The sequence below is a fragment of the Felis catus genome, chromosome X (assembly GCF_018350175.1).
Source record: "Felis catus isolate Fca126 chromosome X, F.catus_Fca126_mat1.0, whole genome shotgun sequence".
In the NCBI taxonomy this organism is placed as follows: Eukaryota; Metazoa; Chordata; class Mammalia; order Carnivora; family Felidae; genus Felis; species Felis catus.
Window position 1 is genome coordinate 31,860,764 of NC_058386.1, and position 14,813 is coordinate 31,875,576.

General features: G+C 36.8%; 1 protein-coding gene across 2 annotated transcripts in view; it reads left to right on the forward strand.

Annotated features, from left to right (window-relative positions):
- The window catches only part of CFAP47 (cilia and flagella associated protein 47), a 566,822-nt gene that overhangs the window by 483,981 nt on the left and 68,028 nt on the right, over window positions 1-14,813 (forward strand). The window lies entirely within an intron of this gene.

Genomic DNA, 14,813 nt, shown 5'->3' on the forward strand with positions numbered 1-14,813 from the left:
CAAAACCTCCAACAAGACATATTGTTTGGATTTACATTGATGCTGCAGAAACCACACATAGTTACAGTTGTGAAGAAAGAGTGAAATTAGAAATTTAAAAAATCTTCCATTATGGATAAGGCAACAACAGTCCACATGTCACAATTTAGGTAGAAATGGTGATGTCCCAATGGGCAGGTAGTCCATGGAAATGGGAATTCAAGGACAGTATTTGGATATCCAGGAAATCATTCATTATAGGTGGAAATATAACATACAGTTGACTTTACTGGTTTGGGGCTGCCTCTTGAAGGACTTCAAAAAACAGTCAAGACAGTCAAAATCTTGAATCTTTGATTTAAATAACTAGCAAGACATGACAAATATATAGAACCAGGTCTAGTGTTTGAGGGAATAAATGATAGCATGGAAAAGTGACTTTTCCAAATGTGGAAGATGGAGTTTCCAAATGTGGAAGATGTATTGCTGCTGCTGACGGCAGAACTTCGACCAGAGACTGGTAGCTCTAAGCAGTGGAACTAGGGCCTAAAACAATGAAAAACTTTCCAATTTTGTTTCATGAACGAACTGAGTACCTTAAGAAATAGGAATCCCTCATCAGAGGATGAGTTTAAGTGGTTGCCGAGGGGCCATCTTCCAAGTACTATTTAGAATATGTTCCTATATTCACTGGCAGGTTATATGTGAGGACCATTAAATTAGAACTCAAAGATTCTGTCATTCTGTGTTAATGACATTAATAAAAACAGATCTATGTAAGTTTGTTTGCTTTTGGAATAGCTATTCTCATTTTGATGCTAGGTTTACAATATTTTGTCTTTCTTAAAAAAGTAGCCAGGTTTTGGGGCGCTTGGGTGCCTCAGTTGGTTGAACATCCGACTTGGGTTCAGGCCATGATCTCACAGTTCATGAGTTTAATTCTCACATTGCGCTCACTGCGGTCAGCTCAGAGAGAGCTTCAGATCCTCTGTCCCTCTCTCTCTCTCTCTGCCCCTCCACCGCTCATGCACTCTCTCTCTCTCAAAAATAATCATTTTTAAAAATGGAAAGCATTTTTTCTTAGTTGCTAAAAAAGCCATAAGAAAGAAAAATTTGGAATAAAAGTGCTCAGATAGCGAAGTAAAAGACAAATTATATACTTTTTGACTACTTTTGGAATCAAACAAGGTGTGAGAGAGTAAAATTGTTTTGTAATGTGGAATATACTCTTTCAAGTTTTATTGGTCTAATAATGTTTTTATTATGTTGGGATCAAGGATCAAGTGCCTGTCTTAGGAGAAACATAATAAAACATGCTTAAAATTGAGTATTTATCTACCTCCATAACACAGAGAAGAAATCAGGGCAAAAACACTGAAGGTCACTGGAGTAGAATCCAGTATGAAAAAACATAGAATGCACCAGCTTCTATGCAAGAGCCTCAAGAGATGGAAGCTGTAAAGAAAGTGTTTTGAGATAGTAAAGGTGGTGACAGTTTTAGCACATTGGGTCACTTTTGGAACACTTAATGCAATTGTGTAGACTTTGAATTTTTGTTTTAATTCTTAGAGTCTGTTAAGTGAAATATGTTCTATGACATATTTGGTCCATCTCATGACATGTTTGGTACATTCTAAAAAAAAAAAAAACAAAATTTCTGCTTTATGCTATACAAATATTATATTTTTCATTGTTTTTGTATGAAAAAATATAATATCAGACTCCAATTCCAGAATACGTATTACATTCAGTGAGATTGATTAAAATTTTCTATCACTCCGAACTTTAATTTCAAGCAAAAAAAAATTCCAGAAATAACAAAGTATGTTGGCTCAGAAGAGTTTAAAATGAAAATCAATATGCATCTGTCAAGTGTAATCAGAGCTTTATCTGATATGTCAAAAATCCAATTACACCTGAACTGAAATTGTTAGTTTTTTTCTTCTTCTTCTTTTAGCTGGCAATGCTATGTATGTTTAAGTCTAAAAGTAAGATCAAATGCATATAAGTTGTCATGATCTCCATGAGTAGGGAATAAGTACACAATTGAAACTCTCTACTGTCACCAGCTCTGTGGGCAAGTCAAAATTTAATCTTACAGAGGGATTAGGTTTACTTTTTTTTTCAGCTATATCCTAAAAGGGACACAATGAATGCATTTTATGAAAACATTCATTCCAGGATTTCTCTATTTTGACTAGGCATAACCACTCGTTACCTTTTGCTACTTGTATTCTACCTGAATTCTGGTAGCTATAATGGGTTTCCTTTCCTGTGCAACTTGGCATATATTGGAGTCCCTGACCCCTTCATAGGAACAGAAGAAACCATCATTAAATGTTATTCATTTTATTATCATATGTAAATGGGACTGTGATATTTATTACAGCTTCTATCAGGAAGAAAACTGATAGAAGGGAAAAGGTAAGTGGGAAGACACCTTGCAGACAAGTACTCACTTCCTGAGTACATTAGCAAAGTCTCCACATTTGACATTATGGTTGATCCTCAAACAACATGGGTTTGAACTGCTCAGGTCCACTTACATGCAGGTTTTTTGTTTGTTTGTTTGTTTGTTTGTTTGTTTGTTTTTACAGTGCAATATTATAAATGTATTTTCTCTTCCTTATGGTTTTCTTTCTTCTTTAATGTTTATTTATTTTTGAGAGGGAGAGCTCCAACAGGGGAGGGGCAGAGAGAGATGGAGACAGAGGATCGAAGCAGGCTCCACACTATCAGTGCAGAGCCTGATGTGGGGCTCAAACTCACAAACCATGAGATCACAACCTGAGCTGAAGTGGGATGCTCAACTGACTGAGCCACCCAGGTGCCCCATCTCTTCTTTATGATTTTCTTAATAACATTTTCTTTTCCCTAGCTTATTTTATTGTAAGAATACAGTATGTAATACATATAACACACAAAATATGTGTTAATCGACTGTTTATGTTATCAGTAAGGCTTCTAGGCAACAGTAGGCTCTTAGTAGTTAACTCTTTAGGAGTCAAAATTTATATGCAGATTTTTGACTTTGCAAGGGAGTTGACACCTCCAGCCCCTACATTGTACAAGGTTCAGTTGTAGTTGGTTACTTGTGAGGGTTGAGTTTTAAGAAAGCTAAGTTCATGTATAGCTAAATATATGCATATAGTTTAGGTAGTTAGAGAGTGTTGAATAATCGGTGGACTATTGTCAAGCCATTAGCAAGTCCTTATATGTAATATATATTTGCTAAATTATCTGATCTTTCCCATTTCCAAAGTCTCATCCCCAAAGATAGGTGGAGTGTGAGATCTTACCACCACCATTTATTTGTCTCCCATGTGGAAGTATGTAATTTTCCAGTTAGCCCTCTATATTTCTGTTACCATATGAACACCAGTTCTTCTGAGTCACCCTCATTCTCAGCATTTCGTATCCCCAAGAGCAGTGCATCCACTTTTTATTTTGGTTTTTATTTAAATTCCAGTTACTTCACGTACGGTGCAATATTAGTTTCAGGTGTACAATATAGTGATTCAACACTTCCATACAATATCCGGTGCTCAACAGTACATCCACTTTTTTTTATCACAGCATCCTCTCCTTTCCAGACTCTAAGACTTTACCACACTATCCTCTAGAATTCATGATTTGTCTTAGGGAAAATACTCTCTATCCCCAAATCAACTTATCTGAATGTTTCCTGTATCTTGAAACCTGACCCTCCTCTTACAAGATACTGTTTCCCTGTAATTAGAAAAATCCTCATCAGCTCTGTGAAATACACTGTTGTTGTTATTGATAGTCGCATTGAATATTCTTTTTAAATTTTTTTAAATATTTATTTAGAGAGAGAGCATGCCTGAACAAGTCGAGGAGGGGTAGAGAGAGGGAAAGAGAAAATCTCAAGTAGGCTGCACACTGACAGCATGCAGCTGGACATGGGGTCCATCTCAGGAACTGTGAGATCATGACCTGAGCCAAAAAGAGACACTTAACTGAGTGAGACACCTAGGCACCGGATAGTCGCATTGAATATTCTAATTAGTTTATTTATATCCCTTGATTTTTACATGTTAATGTTTAGCAATATTTTTGTCATTCCAAAAGAAATTATAGAATGAAGAGAATTGTAATATAAAAATGAAAGATCTGTCTTGAATTGTCTATAAATATTGAAACAATTCATACATAATAAAATACTCATATCTATTGGAAGTCTGGTTTTGCCAAGACAGCATAGTCCTTTTCTTCCCACCCCACTCTAGCCAAACATCAATGGAAAAACTCCCATGTGCCCCACCCTGATAACCTCAGGAAGGCCTAGTAGATAAATGATTTTCACCCTCCCACCTTCCTGCCTCACAAACATCACACTCTGATTGCCTTCCCCTCCCCCTTGCCTGTCTGTTGTGTTCATAAGGCTAAGCAGCAAAACTAATCTATCATTCCCCCCAGCTAAAGTGGGCGATGCTCCAGTTCCCTCGCCACAGTGGTGTTGGTGGAGCCAAGAGAGGAGCTTATCTTCTCTTTCTTCCCTGGCAGAAGCAGGTGGAGTTCAAACTATCCCACCAGGGAGGTGTCAGCATTGTTGTAAGATGAGAGTGTGTCCCCACCCAAGAACAGTGAGACTTAAAGAGCTGGTGCCTGAAGGATCTAGTCATCTCTACCTACACCTGTTGTCAGTGAGACTGAGCAAATTGGTGCATTTTGGGCTAGTAAGCAGTCCGATTTCTTCCCATTGGTGTCAGCAAAATACAGTAGGGTGTACAGCAGGGCCAGCAGCCACTCCTTTTCCATCCTATTCCCTGGAGTCAGTGAGATCCAGTGGGGACCACAGTCTACTCCCCTTGTAAGCATCAATAAGGTAAAATGAAGTGACGTGAGGCAGGGTAGTTGGCATGTTGCTTCTCTTCTTTCCACATGTGAGCCAGGACCAGTGGAGAACTGAGCCTCCAGCCCCACCTAGCATCAGTGAGGCAGAATGAAGTGGTGAGAGGTGGAGCTAGTTGGCACTCTGCTTCTTCCCTTCTCTTTTCTTCTCTTGGTCGTTTCTCTCGAGCCCATCAGGGAACAGAACCTCCACTCCACCCTTCTGCAATGAAGGTGATGTAAATCAGTGCCTCACATTCTGCTTCAACAAATAATTTTGAATTCTCATCACACAAATGACAGAACAGAAAATCTGAGGAAAAAAAATCTAAGTTAAAGAACCAAATTGAAGTACTGGTAATGATGAAATACATTAGGTTAAATAAATATCTCGCTGGATGTGATCAAGAGGAGAATGGAGATGATGGAGAATAGAATCAGTGACTGTGAGACAGATCAATAGAATCTACACAGACTGAACAACAGACAGAACATAAACTGAAAAAAAAATACACAGAGGTTCAGGGACATGTAGGAAAATAATAAAAGAGATAACTGTCATATCACAGCCCAGAGGGAGAGGAGAGCCTGTGACTGAAACACTATTCAGAGATATAATATCTGAAAACTAGTGATGGAATACATAAACCTAAAGATTCAGAAGGCTAGTAAACTCCAAACTGTTTAAAGCAAAAAGAAGTGGCGCCTGGGTGGCTCAGTCGGTTAAGCATCCGACTTCGGCTCAGGTCATGATCTCGCGGTCCGTGAGTTCGAGCCCCGCGTCAGGCTCTGTGCTGACAGCTCAGAGCCTGGAGCCTGTTTCAGATTCTGTGTCTCCCTGTCTCTGACCCTCCCCCATTCATGCTCTGTCTCTCTCTGTCTCAAAAATAAATAAACGTTAAAAAAAATTAAAAAAAAATAAAGCAAAAAGAAGTCCATAGCAAGACACATCATAATTAAACTTCAGTAAACAGAAAGCAAAGAAACAAACCTTGAAAGCAGCCAAAGAGAAATAGTGCATTACTTACAGGAAAACAGCAATTCAGATGACAAGAGATTTCTCATCTGAAACCGTGGAGACCAGAAGGAAGTGATACATAATTTCCAAGTACTGAAAAGGAAGAACTGTAAACTGTAAATTTTATATCCTGAGACTATATCCTTCATGAATAAAGAGAAAATAGACATTCTTAGATGAGGGGAAAGAAAGACAATTTGTTATAAGCAAATCAGTCCTTAAAGAATGGCTAAAGAATATCCTCTAAACAGATAGGAAATGATAACATAAAAAGAATTAGAACTTCAGAAAGTGAAGAATATCAGAATGGGTAAAATAAATATTAATAGACCCTCTTACTTCTTTTGAGTTCCTTAAATCATGTTTGCTGTTTGAAGCAAAAATTACAAAATTTTGTGATATGGAATCTATTTATCTATTTATCTCTATCTCTATATCTATAATCTATCTATCTAGAGAGAAAAAAGTCTTAAGATAATTATATTTGAAATGTGGAGCAGATAAAGTGATCTAAATGGAAATAAGGTATATTAACTATATTTTCTTATTTTCTGTATTTTTGATATTCTGGTGTCTGGGACCTTGTTGGGACCTGCCTCTCCCAGGGTTAGCTAATTCCTAAAGATAGTAAATGAGTCTTTTGGGAGAGCACCTTTTGTATGCAAACCAGCAAATCTAGTGCCTGTGCCTCCCACATCTCTTCTATTAGGCTTTTACGTTCTAGGCCAATATTCTCCTATCCTTATCACTCCAGGGTTGGGAACCCCTACACGCCAAAGCCTACTGAAATTACTCAAACTAGTCATCCCTAAACCTACTTGGCCTACTTACCCTACCTTGTCCATTACTTCCCATGAAAACCACAATAAAGACTCTCACCTGTTCCCTGCACCTCATGACTGACTGTGGTGCTTCTTCATGTGGCACTGCGTGGCATGGCACATCTCCTGTTTCAAGGGTAGGTGAGTATAAAAATTTCTTCATGACAGTCATTTCTGTGTCTGCATGTGTTACCACATGTGATTAAAACAAATCCTGGGTTCGTTTTAAAATGTACGTTACATACACTTCATTCAAAGTAGCTAAACATTGTTACCTGTGGAGAGCAATGGGTTGCATATGTATATTAAATTATCATTTAAAAGAACTAAGATGGGGTGCCTGGGTGGCTCAGTCATTTAAATGTCCAACTCTTGAGTTCAGCTCAGGTCATGATCTCACAGCTTGTGAGTTCAAGCCCCATGTGAGGCTCTGCACTGACAGCGTGGAGCCTGCATGGCATTCTCTCTCTCTCTCTCTCTCTCTCTCTCTCCCTCCCTCCCTCCCTGCCCCTCCCCTACTCTTTCTCTCTCAAAATAAATAAATAAACTTAAAAAAAATAAAGAAAAGAACTAAGAATATAATATGAATATACTCAAAAGTACCATAAATCAGTTAGAATCCTAAAATATGTTCAAGTAACTCATGACAATGTCACCACACATAACATAAGACATGAAAGAAATAAAGTAGTGTTACAGGCATCTGTAAACACATAAATCCAACGACTTAGGGGGGAAAAAATGATCCATTTCTAGTGAATACCAAACTACTAGAATTCACCAAAGATGAAATAGATAATATGAATAGTCATATAGCTATTAAAGAAATTGAATTCATAATCGAGAAACTTCCAAAAAGAAATTTTCAGGCCTAGATGGCCTCAATGGCAAATTCTTTGAAACATTGTAAGAATTAACATTAATCGTTCTCAAACTGTTATAAAAAAGGAGGAGGAGAAGAAGAAACACTTTAACATATTCTGTGGCCAGCATTACCCTGACACAAACCCCAGAAAACCATAATCAAAGAAAACTACAGACTAATACTGTTCATGAAATTAGGCACAAAGATCTTTAACAAAATATCAGTAAATTGAATCCATCACCATATAACAAAAAATATGCCCACAACCAGATGGGGTTTATTCCACATAGAAAGGCTGGTTCAGTATTTGAAATTTCATTAATGTAATCCACCCTGTTAAAAAGATTAAGGGGAGGGGTGCCTGGGTGGCTCAGTCGGTTGAATGTCCGACTTCAGCTCAGGTCATATCTCGCAATTTGTGAGTTTGAGCCCTGTGTAGGGCTGGTGACAGCTCAGAGCCTGGAGCCTGCTTCGAATTCTGTGTCTCCCTCTCCCTCTGCCCCTCCCCTGCTCATGCTCTGTCTCTCTCTGTCTCTCAATAATAAATAAACGTTAAAATTTTTTTTTATTTAAAAAAAAAGATTAAGGGGAGAAGAAACTGCATGCCGATCAATATAAAAAGCATTTGAATAAACCCAATATCAATTTCTTAGAAAACTCTTTACAACCTAAGAATAAAAGGGAATTTTCTCAACCTGATAAAGAGCTGACTTGATAAAATGATAGCAAATGTTGAATTCAATTATAAAACATTGAGTACTTTCTCTCTAAAATAGGCAGCAACACAAGGATGCCATTCTCATCACTTATTTAGCATACTACTGAATGTCCTAGCCAGTACAAAAAGGCAAGCAAAGGGAGCAGAAGGCAAATGGAATGCAAAGGAAGAAATAAGCTGTCCTTATTTTCATATCACATGATTGTCTGCCAGGAAATCCTAAGGGATCTTTAAAAAAAAGAAAAAGAAAGATTTGTAGAAGTATTAGGTCAGTTCCGCAGGGCTACAGTAAACAAGAACAACATAGCACACATGCACAGACCATATTTATATATACTGGTAGTGAAAACATGGAAGCTGAGAGTAAAAACATAACACCATTTACAGTCTCTCAAAGTAAATAAAATACTTGGAAATAAATCTAACAAAACATATATATATGACCTATAAACTGAAAATGACAAAATCAAACAAAATATAAAGAAATTGAGAGATATGCTGTATTCATGAGTTGCAAAACTCAATATAGTAAAGATGTCAGTTCTATCCAAACTCATCCACAGGTTTATAATGCAATTCCTGACAAGATGCTCACACCTTCTGCAAATTTAATGCACACAGTGCTAAGCAAATAGTTCTTATATTTCATTAATAGCAAATTCCAAAGGAGGAAAAATTAATAAATTGGACATCATCGCACTAAAATATTTTCCTCTGTAAAAGCCCATGAGAAGGTGATGAAATGGAAAACTACAAACTGGGAGACAGTGTTTGCAAAACTTGTGATAAAGGGTTAGTATCTAGAATATATAAAATGCACTGAAAACACACTAATAAAAATACAATTAAATTAAAAAATGATCAAAGAACATGAACACGTATTTAACCAAAGAGAATATACTGATGGTTGATAGGCACATGAAAAGGTGTTCAATACAATTAGTCTTTAGAGAAATGCAGAATAAAACCACAATGAGATTTTACTACAAACACATTAGAATGGTTAAAATAAAAAACACTAACAACACAAAATGTTGGGAAAGATGTGAAGAAACTGGATCGCTCATACACTGCTGGTGGGAATGGTAAGGGTGTGCAGAATATTCATGGCAGATTTATTATAATAGCCTAAATCCGCAAACAACTTAGATGCCCTTCAATGGGTGAATGGTTAAACAAACTGGTCAGTCCATAACATGAAGTACAGCAATAGAAAGTATGGCAACACAAAAGAATGAAGCATTGATAAGCACAACTTGATTGAATGCCCAGGGAATTTTGCTGAGTGAAAAAGCCAACCTCAAAAATTTACTTGTGGTAAGATTCCATTTATTTAACATTCTTGATGTGAAAAATTTATGGAAATGGAGAATAAATTAGTGGTTGTAGTGATTCAGGGATGGAGTAGGGGTTCATGTAGGGTGTCTATAAAAGGTCAACCAGAGGGATCCTTGTGGTGATGAAACTTTTCTATATCTTGTCTATATCAATATAAGTATTCTGGTTTTTATATTGTTTTATAGTTTTACAAGATGTTACCATGAGAGATAACTGGGTAAAGGGTACATGGGATCTCTCTTTCGTTTTCTACAACTGCATGTTTATAATTATTTCAAATATTTTTGTACTGTATATGGATGATATCATGTTATAAGGGAATAGTCTAAAGGATAAAGGCGTACACTGTGTTTGATATCTGTAGTAACTAAAGATGTTATTTGCAGTAATAATATGTTTTTGAAACTATTGCTACTTATGAATTGGAGACTGTCTTTAAGAGCTCAGTGCTTAGTGACATTTACTGTATGTGCTGCTGCCTAACGTAAAGCATGCCCAGTTCTCCAGATAATTATCATGAATGTTTATTAAATTATGTCAGCAGCTGAGCATGATTTCACATTTTTAATAAAATTTCTCTTCCTATTATGTCAAATGACTAATTTTTCACACAAATAAGCACAGGTTCCAATCACACAGATTTGTAATTATGATTTATAGCATAAAGCAGGTGGATTTCTTAGCCAGGCAGTGAAGCTACTAATTTTCTTGTAAAACACAAAGCTACAGCTTTTCTTATGCACAAATATCTGGATGCCTGCCCGTTAGAAAAGTCTCTATAACCTGAAATTTAGACCCACTTATGCCACTAGAATATTTCCATGCAGACAGCAGAAATTGAACTTATTAAAATAGTTTATAAGGACTGGGCTTGTAAAGTGGAACCCAAGGTACGGTGCCCCCTTTTTTGGCCATTTTATGCAATTTTGTTAGTTGCAGAAATACAGGTAAATATTCTAAAAGAGATTCCTGTTCCTGTCCCCCTGACTTCCTGGAGGCCCAAGGCTCAGTCTTCTCTTCATTTCTATCCATGCTCATTCTTGATGAGATCTCCTCATTCAATCACACATGAGATTCTAAGAACTTCTAAGTTGATAGACCCAGCTTCATACTCTCCTTAAATCCAATTCATATAGCCATGTGCTATCTCCACAGTGCCCGCTACCGATGTCCACAAGGCTTCTCAAACTTCCTTAGGTGCTCTGTGCAAATGACACTTTATCAGAGAGGCCTTACTGACTCTCTCACCCTTTATTGTTTTATTTGCACCATACATATAAATACATTTTATTTATTGTTTGACTCCTAATGCATTCTGGAATGCATGACTCAGGAAAGCAGGGGATATATTTTTTTTCACTATTTTATCCCTAGTGCTTATTATAGTGCATGGCCCATTGTATTTTTTGAATGAACAAGTGAAAGTATAAAATAATGTAGAATCAATGTATACTGTACAAAATGGGATTATGTGGATGGAACTGGAGTAGTACCTTCACCATAGCAAAACCTTGATATGTATATTATATTAGCTTCCTTTTTCATGAGAGGAAAATCTCAGAAATTGAAGTAACTTTCCCAGTGCTAGTGAGTAACAGAGCAAAGATTTAAACTTCTAAAGCTCATGCTCTACACTGTATCATAGAATATTCCTGCAGGTAAGGAGAGAGATCTTACACACACATACATACACATATGCACGTTTGCACACACCCATACACACACACACTACTTAGCATGGTGCAGGGGCAAGGAGGACATGGTAATTGATTGATAAGGTATATTTGCTGTAGTAGTAGACATTATTTTATTTTAAAATTTTCTGTGGGTAATTTTAATTGAAATTAAAAATAGGTACTTTCCAAGAAAATATTCAATTCCCTAAAATTAATTTTTTTAATCTTATCTTTTCTATTTTATATGTTTTCTATTTTCTATGTTTATAAGGAAACGTGTTATCATAGGGTATTACAGCTGGAAAGAACATTAAGGTATTCTGTTCCACACACTCCCGTAAAGCTCAAAACCCTGCTGTCATCACCATCGTTGTTTGTGTGGCGTGTGTTTGATGGCCTTCAATCATAGAAAATTCTCTCCTTCACTGTGTGTCTGGTCGGGAGACTCTGATAGTGAATTTTTCATTCATTTTGAGCCGACAATGAAGTGTTTACATGAAAATCAATATTTTCTTTAAGTATTACTTTGTTTTTATTTTTGCTAATGTATTCTTGGATTTAAAAAGCAAACACAGGGGCGCCTGGGTGGCGCAGTCGGTTAAGCGTCCGACTTCAGCCAGGTCACGATCTCGCGGTCTGTGGGTTCGAGCCCCGCGTCAGGCTCTGGGCTGATGGCTCAGAGCCTGGAGCCTGTTTCCGATTCTGTGTCTCCCTCTCTCTCTGCCCCTCCCCCGTTCATGCTCTGTCTCTCTCTGTCCCAAAAATAAATAAACGTTGAAAAAAAAAAAACGAAAATAAATAAATAAATAAATAAAAAGCAAACACAAAACGTGTACTTACAGGTGCTTAGTTCATGGTGTAAAATTTACCTTACCAATCATATTTGTGTTGAATAACTCCACAATCTTTTAAAACATTTTATGTGTCAAACTTAACATTTTTTTTCTAGTAAGCATGGATTTGTATCTTTTCCCCAGTTACCCATTTTATCAAATATAACCTTCCACTTAGTGCTTGCTTTTTCTATACTAGCCCCGTTGATAGTGTCTTCTTTGCACAACTTCCTTGAAGCTCAAGCATTAGCTAGCTCGTCAAAAGATGGAGTAAAGCAGCAATAGGCTTTAATCCTTCACAAAGGAAACACAATCTCTGAAATGCTTTTCTTGCCGTTCATTAGATGCCCCATTCATTTGATGAGGTACACGTAGGAAGGGAAGAATGCTTCATCTATAGCTTTTCCGTGATTATAGCAGCCAAATAACAGCGTCAAGTTTCTTTATCCGCCCTATGTTTTGAGAGCCTGGAATTCGAATTTCTGTAAGCAAATTCAGTGGCATCCCATGCCTCAGCCTCTAGCATAACAAAAGAAAAGACAATTTCATGGATTAGTTTGCTAGGACTGCAATAACTAAATACTAGACTGGGTGGCTTAAACAAGATAAATTTATTTTCTCAAAGTTCTACAGATTAGGGTCCAAGATCAAGCAATCGGTGGCAGGGGTGGGGGGGGGGCTGGTTTCTTCTGAGGTATGATTGCCTTCCCACTGTGTCCTCACATGGTCTTTCCTTTGGGGTGTGCACATACCTGGTGTGTGTCTTTGTATCTGACTTTCCCCTTTTTATAAGGACACCAGCCATATTGGATTAGGGCCCACTCTAACGTCTTATTTTAACTTAACCACCTCTTTAAAGGCCTTAAGTCCAAGGCCTTAAGTTCTGAGATACAGGAAATCAGGACCTCGCCATATCAGTGCCATTATTAATCATAATTTAAAGATATTTGAAATCAGTTATTGAAAGTATAAAGTATCCAAGTAGAAAGTAGATAGATTTCATGTTTGAAAATAGTTGATGAGGGGCGACTGGTTGGTTCAGTTGGTTAAACATCCAACTCTTCATCTCAGCTCAGGTCATGATCTCACAGTTCGGGCCCCTTGTCAGGCTCTGCCTGAGCTTGGAGCTTGCTTAGGATTCTCTCTCTCCCCTCCCCTTCTCTCTCTCTCTCTGTCTCTCTCAAAATAAACTTAAAAAAGAAAAAAAGAAAGAAAATGGTTGATGAAAAGTCATGTTCATCTTGTACTCTTATTTAAAATTAAAATTTTAAACTTGGACTCTTATTTAAAATAAACCACTATAACAAAAATAATAGCATGGCTCAGGGTGCTAATATGTTTCATAGTATCTCTTTGATTACCTGACATGGGCCATTTCTAATGCCATGCTAAATATTAGAAATTATGCTGTGGGAAGCAGTAATGTCATACCACTAAAATGATTAAACATGACTCTCCCAGGATGAAATACTTTCATTACTAAAATGAGGATTATGCTCACTTTACTCTCTTGAGAAGATTTTCTTCTAAGAAGGCAGGAAATCTCATAGCCATTAAAGCATTGTACAACTTCTATATTTCAAATGGGAGATCAGTGCATAAATATTTCTAACACCTTTAATCAAAAGAGCAATCAAAATAGCAGTTTTAAAATATACCGAATAAAATTTGAATGCTAAGTGCAATGAGGCCATAGGAGATTTCAAAGGTAAAACAGTAATATCACGCTTTGTAACGTTTCCCAGACACTAAGCGTGAAGTATTATCAGGGTTTTGAAAAATTCTATAAATAATGTAAACCTCTCATAAAATATATCAGTCCATAAAATTAATTATGTAAAATAAAATGTGCATTCTTAAAACCCTTATTAGGGTTTCAAACCTCAAGAATGATGACTGTAATGGAAAAAAATAAATATGGGTGCAGTTAGTTTGTGTGCTTTCTGTATGGAAATGGAATAAAACAGACAGAGATAGGTTCAGAAAATATTTTGAGTTTAGAATATGTTTATCAACCTAATGAGTATAGTGATCATCATACTGGCTGGATTTTCTAGTCAAAAGATAGAAAAAACTAACGTGGTTTCTCTCACCCTCCTGCTAAATACATATGAAAATGCCAAAATAAGACTAGCAAGTCTGAAAAGTAAAACTATCTGAAAAGCTCTTCCAAGAATTTAGAAGCACGTCATGCAATGCCCAGATGAGAAATATAAAATAAAGGCCATATTCTTGCCCTTGGATGGATCATGAATAGACAAAAATGTCAGTGATCCCAAAAGTACAAATGTAGGATGATTCCATTAAAAGTACTATTTGCTACCCCATCCATTTCCTGGAACTAACTGTGTATTTCAAATGTAGAAAAATTCTTTTACAAAATGAGTTGGAGGAGGAGTCAGTTAGTCCCTCTAGAAAATAAAGCATCTATAATTATGACAATGTGTCACTTACAAATGAAGAGAAAGAAAGACCAAAGAAATCTAAGGAGTCCAGGAAAAGAGTCAAATATGTATGCACATGCCATGAAGGCAGCATTGCAAATCAGTGAACTTTTAAATAAGTGAGTTTGTATAACTAGTCTCCCATAGGAAATCGGTAACCTTGGAAACGTTCTTCTTCATTTCATATGTATGGATAAGTTACCGACGGATCAAAGAACCATAAAAATGAAAGCATATAGGTATTAGGAAACCACGGGTAGATTTTTT